Raw genomic sequence first — 6,925 nt, forward strand, 5'->3', positions numbered from 1 at the left:
CACAGGGGAGGGGAATAGGGTGAAAGCAGCAGGGAGGGAGGAACGGGAGGATACAAGGGATGGGATAACAATTGAGACATAATATGAATATAATATATATATATATATATATATATATATATATATATATATATATATTAAACCCTACAGAACCGTGTTCTGCTCTCATCCCTGAAGCTCTCTGCCTTCTACTTTGCTTCCTTCCAGCCTGCTTCTCTTAAGATGAGATGTTGCTGTGTGTGTGTGTGTGTGTGTGTGTGTGTGTGTGTGTGTGTGTGTTTTAAGAAAAGAAAAAGGCCCAGGATGTGCCTTCAGAGTTGGAGCAAGGACAATACAGATTCTGACTGCGTCTTGGTTTCCTCGGGAGCCTGATACGTTCTTTGCACGTGTGGCTCTTGGCTGCATTTTTCTTCTGTTCTCCAAGCTGCTCGCTTTAGCACAGGTGGCCATTCCTAGCCCTGTTCACAGCAGCACAGTCTTGTTGCAATTCAACAAGAGGGGCAGTGGAGTCACAGAGTGCTGGTGAGGGGAGAGCCCATCAAAAGACTCCCCCAGGCTGACCTCCCGATACCCCAGTGACCTCCTGTCATAATCTTCGGTCCCATCTTGTCTGGAGTCTTGTAACTCAGTCAACACTTGTCCTCAGTTCCCTAGCAGTAAGAGGGAAGAAGGCCCACACTGAATTCAAGGTCCAAGACTCCATCATAGGGACCACCCAGTCATCTTCCAGGCTTCCTGTGATATGATGCGGTGGGCAGGACCTGCAGGGCATCCTGGCCTCTTGGATAAGCCTGTTTATCTCTCAGGTGCACCAGTGAGGAATGACGTGTCCGGATACAACCTATCTACAGCCTCTCCAGCCACAGGGGGTGGGGACAACACAAGGGACACACCCATCAGGACCCTGTGATAGCCTGTATCAAGACCATATTAAAATTGCTGCCATCTCCACTCGCTTGACAGTCCTGGCTTTTTTGTTTCTTCTTTGTGAACCAGCAAAGGTCACTCTGAAGGCAGAGGAAGAGTCTGCACCGTGGTTGCTTAAAAATAGGCCTCCATAAGTTGTAAAAGCAGTTCTTAGAACACTCCCCCCAGAGGCCCTGAAATGCACCTTCGTGTCCTGCATGGAGCTGCAAACATTATCTGGGACTGAGCCATAAGCACTTTCAGGAGTGAGCTATAAGCCCACCCAGAACTGAGCTGTCAGCAAGCACTTTAGAACTCTGTCTGCCACACAGAGTTGGGCGTGGGTGTGTTCCTGGGGACTTTAGGACTCCAGTGGTCCAGGAGGACTAGGTCCTATCTCCTGATGTTTACTCAGGGCTGGACCCCTGATGGTTCTTGGGACCGGTGTGGCAAGGGCAGACATCCATCTTTTAATCCTCCACACTCGTCTCCAGCTTCCTGATGCGGCGCTGGTAGGTGTCTCTCTTGGCCTGCCATGAACAATGCGTCCTCACGTACTCCCTTCCATTGGTCACGATTTCCTTTTCCAGCGCGGGATCTCTAACTAGTCTCTTTGCCAACTGAATGAACTCATGAGGGTTTGAAAACAGCAGTCCTGTGACTCCGTGCTCCACCAAAACCTAGTTCCCGGGGATGTTCCTGGCTAACACGGGACCTTCCAAGTCCACTGCCTCCAGGATGGCGGCCGACATGCCCTCGGAGACAGCTGTTGACCAGCGCAAAGTAGCTCCTTACCGCAGCGTGCCGATCCTCCTGGCACGTCTCTTGGATCAGCCGCACCTCTGCAGCTCTCCTCACCCGGTCCTTCACTTCTCTTGTAAATGCTGAATCTACCTCAGGACCCACAATCACCATGTAAACATGGCTTCTTGATGCCATTCTGAGAATGTGTCTACCAAGTACAGAGGATCCTTCACTGGTCTGAGTCCACATATTACAAGGAATACTTACAGGTTGTCGGCACTTTGGTCAGTCTCCACTGCACCTGTGCTGTGACAGCCACAGCAAACCTGACTTCCACCAGAACCTTTCCCATGACTTTTTCCCATGGCAATTTCAGATGGGCTTTCAAAGGCAAAGGCATCTCTCAGAATACACACGTGGCCTGCAGCTCCTAGGTGATCCCGCAGGCACCCAGCTGTGACTGCGTTACCAATGTGAGGCCACAGCTTCGCCAGCAACAGGAGCTGCGGCCAAGGACTGGGCCACAGGCCCTGGGGGGTGTGGGGGGGGCGGCAGGCATGCATTCGATCCAGGCAGAGCCTACAGATTCAGGAGCAAGGTGGGGCAGGGGGAAGGGGGAGGGAGGGAGGGGACCTACATGAAAGGGAGGTAGGAGGGAAGGGAGAAGGGAGAGCTAGTCTTTGATTTTAAATGGTATACTTTATGCAGTTTAAGCCCACCCACAACACGCAACAAATGTTCCAAAATTTAGACAGCCTTAATAATAAAGACCAAAGGGTTTGTGTATGAATGTACACAAATGCATAACATTAGCTACACAACTGTTACCTAATGGATGATCTAGTGGGTACGTGTGTGTGCATGCGTGCATGCGTTCCGTGCACATGAGTGCGCTGATGCGTTCACATGGACATGGGAAGAACAGAAGAGAACGTCCCACGCCTCCTCGGATTGCTCTCGGCCTTATTACCTTGAGACAGCAGCACCTCAGCAGTTCAGTCAGGCTGGCTAGCTAGAGTGTTCCCAGGATCCACCTGCTCCCCCTCCCCACACACGGTGCTGGGGTTCAGGTGTGTGCAGCAATTCCTGGACTTTGCACAGGTGCTCGGGATTCACTCCGGTACTCATGTTTGGACGGCATTCTCTCTTGTGGGTATGTCTCCGTTCAACACAGCAAGTTTCCTGCAGAATGTATATCCCTATGCAAAGCAACAACCGTGCGCTTCAACATGCATTTAAAGCTACTGTGCGTTTTAAAGTTATGTAATGAATCCGAGCTTCATTGGTTAAATAACACACAGAAACATGGAATCTGGTTTAAACGATTATGTATGTTTTGGTTTGGTTTGGTTTGGTTGGTTTTTGTTTTTGTTTTTTGAGTTTTTGTTTTGTTTTGGTTTTTGGTTGTTTTGGGGGGTGTTGTTTTTGTTTTTCAAGACAGGGTTTCTCTGTGTAGCCTTGGCTTGTGTAGACTCACTTTGTAGACTAGGCTGGCCTCAAACTCACAGCGATCCACCTGCCTCTGCCTCCAGAGTGCTGGGATTAAAGGCGTGCACCACCGTGCCCAGCATGGTTATGTATGATAATAATAAATAATAAAGGGAGATGGATGAGAGTGAAACAACAGTTTAAGTGTGTGTGTTTAAGTGTGTGTGTGTTTGACACCTTAGTGGGAGGAAAGAGACACTGTTTGCATCTCCCCAGGGAAGGATATTTAGTGACAGAGTTTGTCTCAAAAACAAATAAAAAGGGGGGTGGAGAGATAGCTCACTGGCTGCTCTTCCAGAGGTCCTGAGTTCAATTCCCAGCAACCACATGGTAGTTCATGGCTATCTATTCAGGGGCCTGATGCCCTCTTCTGGCATGTAGCTGTACACACAGACAGAGCAATCACATACATTAAAAAAATGACAATAAAATAAGATCAAACAAACACAATACCAAACCTATGGATCAAACCAAACCAAAGTGACAATAATTTTTATAAGCATAATTACAATTATTTAAGGCCTAGTGTTAAGTGTTTATGGCTCCTTTCCTTTCTCTTCTGGGGACCTAGGATAAGCATCTAAAGGAAGAAGTTCCTTGCTTGTAACCTCTTTGTGTCATGCACTTCGCTAACTTCTTAAGATTTAGGATTCTTGCTTTTCGTTAATCACTTCCCTGAAACCTTGGACATGAGCAACATATGGGCAGGATAGCTTCTCCCTTCGTCCACTCCCTGTTTGTTATGCTACGTGCCAAATCCACCTGACAAACGGCAAGACCTTCTGAATGCCCAAACCTTCCCATAAATCCTTTTCCGGGGCATTGTTACCTGCATCATCAGCCCATATATCAGACAATAAGCACCGCACTTGGTATCACCACGTACAGACAAGATGCCTCAGAGGCTGCAGCGTCACCTAAGTGCAGAGACTATAGCCATGACCCGAAACTGGGAGATAAGAAGGCTGCTTGCTGTGATAGTATCTCCATACCCATCAACACAGAAGGACATCTGGAAGATTGGACTATTATCAAAAATACCTTGTTTGCAAGAGGCTCCCCCCCCCACCATGTACTGTTTTGATGGTAGTAGAGAAAGAGCTAGTTCTTCATATAATCGCTGATCACTACCTTGCTCACCCAATCTTTTATAACGGAAATATAACCTAACAGGCAATTTCCTCTTCCACAGCCCCTAAAAGGCACATGGGTCTTTGCGACAGAACACACCAGCTCCACGTCCACTTTGAAGATGTGTATCAGTCTGTCCTGCACACTTTCTGTTCTGGCACTCGTGTCTGCTTTCCGAAAGGAGCATATGAGAGTGCAATTTCATCAACATTAAAAAAAAAAATTTGCTATGCCATTCAATCATTTTTTGTCAATAGTTTTCTTTGTGGGCTCATGCACTTTCTTCACAGGCTTTTCAGCATTCTTAGGAGACATTTGCATATAATAACGTGCAGAAACTGACAAGATAACGTGAAACATGTTGGGGCTGTGTTTGCACAAGACGCAGGATTATCGGGAGAAAAGCTGAAACTCTCCTGCAACACATTCTCAATTTTCACCCTTGAATATGTGTACAAATCAAACAGTTCCAGTGAGATAGTGCAGATTTTTTTTCCTAAGGAGCTTTCCATGTACAGAGTGAATATGTAGCAAAAATCTGTTCAATTTCTTTTAAAGCAAATATTTACACAGTAGACTCAGATGGCAAGGAGTGCCTGTTACAATAGGAGAAAAACAAAAAGATATAGTTCAGCAGGAATCAAAGTAAGCATTAACTATCCCCAAAATTGAGACAGAGGAACTTCAATTCTTGGGGAGAGGGCAGCTATCAAGTGTGTGTCATGGATTAAATGGGTAAAATAGATACATTAGTCAAACAAAATGCCAGCTGCCTGGACTAACAGTGGCCACACCTGAAGCACTTAAGCATGTCAGTACATTCCATCCATTTGCTTTACAAGACTCTGAAAGCTGTAACACAGGACCAGTAACATGGCTCAGCAAGTAAAAGCACTTGTCCCCAAGTCTGACTTCCATCCTCAAGGCCCACATGATAGAAAGAAAAAACTGACTGCCTCAGATTACCACAGGACCTCAACACTAGAGCTGTGGCATGTGTCCCCACCCTACCCGTAGCACACACAAATAAATAAACGTAATTTTTAAATACAACAGGACATTGAGACATTATTTTCTTATCCATTTCAGTGGAAGCCACCAGAAATGTGAAAGCCAAATAGTAAAAGACACATGGCGTTCACGAAGAAGATAAAATAAACAAAACTATTATCAGGTGTAGAAAAAGGCTTTATAAAAGATCTGACAGTGGGTGGGCACAAAGTCAACCACGGGGTAAGCAAGGAAAACTGCTGCTGTACTTCGGTAGCTTTTTTTCTTGCTGTCTGAATGGCCTTTTGACATTAAAGTGCCTCCAGGCTGTAAATGGGTCCTTTCCACTGTATCAGAAACTGAGGCCCAAGAGACCTTTCAGGTACTGCAGATAAGCTCTAATGCAGTGAGCGATCTGTATTCTTAGACCCTAACTGCCCTTTATACTAATGTGATTTTGACCCAATCTCTTGTAGGCTTTCCAAAGAATCATGGGAAGAGATGTCCAACAAGGGAAGTCTAGTCCACCATGATTTAGGAAGGAAAAAGTGTCAGAGCAATGCATAAATATGCTTCCCACCCTCATGAATATTCGTAAAACTTTTAAGATCCACAATGTAGAACCACTGAGCTGCCCACTTTGGGACTGCCCATTCCAATCTCTCTTGGCTCTGTTTCACTTCACTAAACAAGCTTCTTTTTGAACTGTATCTCTTGGCTGAATTTCCTCTCAAGAAAACAAGAACCAAGAGATTCCCCATGACAAAGCCAAGAAGGAAAACTGGGAAAGCCACTCATGATAGCACACATGGGAAATCCCAGCATTCAGAAGACTAAAGAGGGGCTGGAGAGATGCCTCAGTGGTTAAGGGCACTAAATGCTCTTCCAGAGGACCGGGGTTCCATTCCCAGCACTCACATGGCAGCTCACAACTGTCTGTTAAGTCCAAGATCTGACATCTTTACCCAGACATACATGCAATGCAGAAGGCTGAAGAGGAAGGAGTGGACATTTTAATGCCAACCTGAGATATGTTAGGAAACCCTTTCTTACTCAAAGAAAAGGATGAGAAGCTTTAGTTCCACGCTGTAAAGAAGGAATGTTATTGTCTCCTTGCCTTGAATTTGGAGGATGGTTTTCACGGGAATTGTTTAGAAATTTGACATTCTGGAGTAAGAACACTTTACCTCAGGCAGACAAATCTAAAAAAGCCCAGACTTAGGAGGCAGTAGCACCATCTGAAACAACAAAAATGCCTGATATTGCCAGTCAACCAAGACATTCCAGGGCCCGGCATTGCCAGTAAGCCAATGAATTATTTGGGAATGTTATGGAACTTTTAAAGATTTGCTGGAGGAGGCTCTGGGGATGAAATTTGCAAGCTCATAGCCTCGTCCTATGTGGTAGATTGAATAGGTATGGTCCCTATAGACTTGAGTGTTTGGATGCTTGCCCATAAGAAGTGGCACTATACATGTGGCCTTGTTGGAATAGGTGTGGCCTTGTTGAAGGAAGTGTATCACCATGGAGGCGGGCTTTGGAGTCTTGTATGCTCAAGATAAGCCCAGTGTGACATTCACTTCTGCTGCCTGCAGTTCAAGATGTAGAACTCTCAGCTCCTTCTCCAACACCATCTTGCCTGCATGCCATCATGATGATAATGGAC

At 45.9% G+C, this 6,925-nt stretch overlaps 1 pseudogene; it reads right to left on the reverse strand.

Moving 5' to 3' along the window:
• Nucleotides 1-1,376: 1,376 nt before the first annotated feature.
• LOC127199605 (glycosyltransferase 1 domain-containing protein 1-like) lies at nt 1,377-2,213 on the reverse strand (annotated as a pseudogene).
• Nucleotides 2,214-6,925: the final 4,712 nt, after the last annotated feature.

The sequence above is a fragment of the Acomys russatus genome, chromosome 15 (genome assembly GCF_903995435.1).
Source record: "Acomys russatus chromosome 15, mAcoRus1.1, whole genome shotgun sequence".
Classification (NCBI taxonomy): domain Eukaryota; kingdom Metazoa; phylum Chordata; class Mammalia; order Rodentia; family Muridae; genus Acomys; species Acomys russatus.